The sequence below is a fragment of the Chiloscyllium punctatum genome, chromosome 36 (genome assembly GCF_047496795.1).
Source record: "Chiloscyllium punctatum isolate Juve2018m chromosome 36, sChiPun1.3, whole genome shotgun sequence".
NCBI lineage: Eukaryota > Metazoa > Chordata > Chondrichthyes > Orectolobiformes > Hemiscylliidae > Chiloscyllium > Chiloscyllium punctatum.
In genome coordinates, this window is record NC_092774.1 from 35,315,840 (window position 1) to 35,317,043 (window position 1,204).

General features: G+C 43.9%; 1 non-coding gene across 1 annotated transcript; it reads left to right on the forward strand.

Annotated features, from left to right (window-relative positions):
• The first annotated feature begins 548 nt into the window (after positions 1 to 548).
• On the forward strand, positions 549 to 620 carry trnag-ccc (transfer RNA glycine (anticodon CCC)). Its single transcript has one exon. It is a non-coding gene; the product is annotated as a tRNA-Gly (tRNA).
• The last annotated feature ends 584 nt before the right edge of the window (positions 621 to 1,204 follow it).

Sequence of the window (1,204 nt, forward strand, 5' to 3'; positions counted from 1 at the left end):
CCAGCGAGGCTCAGTACCAGCAGAACGAAGAGGACCAAATATTTCACTTGGGGACCATACGTCCCTCCAGTACCAATATCGAATTCAATAATTCTCGGGCCTGAACTCCATGGTATCCTCGTCCCTTCCACACACACCAAGCCTTGTTATCACATAGTCTGTCATTCCATACTACTTAGCCACGAACAGTCTCCATTAACAGTTATTCACCCTCCCACACAGATCGGTATCAACACCTTTTTCTGTCCAAGAGATCTTCCTTCGCTTTGAGCTCCGTCCTGATCTCTCCCTTCCTCCCACAGAATCTCCTGAATTTAAACCGACATTTTCCCAATCACCATCTGTTCTGTGGAAGGGTCACCGGCAACTCCTGTTTTTTGTTTCTGATATACAGCATCCGCAGTTCTTTCAGATTTTTATTGAGAGAGAGTTGGAAATTGTTTCGAGAGACAGAAGGAGAAGGGGGAGAAACAGAACAGACATGAACGTAAAATCATTGTAGTGCGATCACTTCCCTTAAGCATGAATAGTGGCTCTCAGGCATCAGTGAGCTTGTGGCGCAACGGTAGCGCGTCTGACTCCCGATCAGAAGGTTGTGTGTTCAAATCACGTCAGGCTTGCTAGAATCAACTTCTGACATTTCAAATCAAGGAAGGAGCGCATTCGCTCCGTATATCTGTTAAGCCATAATCTTCTTTGCGGAAACTTTCAGTCTCACGTGAATCTTTGCTGTCAGTTTGATTTGTGAACACTGTGTCAGGGAGGTGGTGTACCCATTGTTTGGGTAAATGCTCAGCTCCCCGCAATGTGAGAAGTAAAACACAAACGGTTTATCGCGGGATTTAAACACAGTTGCTGACCGTGGGGTGTGCACAACATCATACCGATATTTTTACAACATAATCTAGAGATTGCCATCCAGGTTTTAGTCATATCAAACTGCCACGCAATTATGTTATGACCTCAGTAAACTATAACGTGAAGATCGCTGGGATGATTTTCCACATCCGACTGCAATATAAACACAGATCAGTGTTTCCAGTTTTGGTGGAACAAAAGACATCGTATTGGTGGATAATTACAGTTAGTGCAAACACAGCTAGCCATCGATAAATATTAATCCTGTTCACTTCAATGGCCAAATTTCAATACAGAAACCAAGTGCACTCGGCTGCTTGTAACATAGACAACAGGACAAAATGGC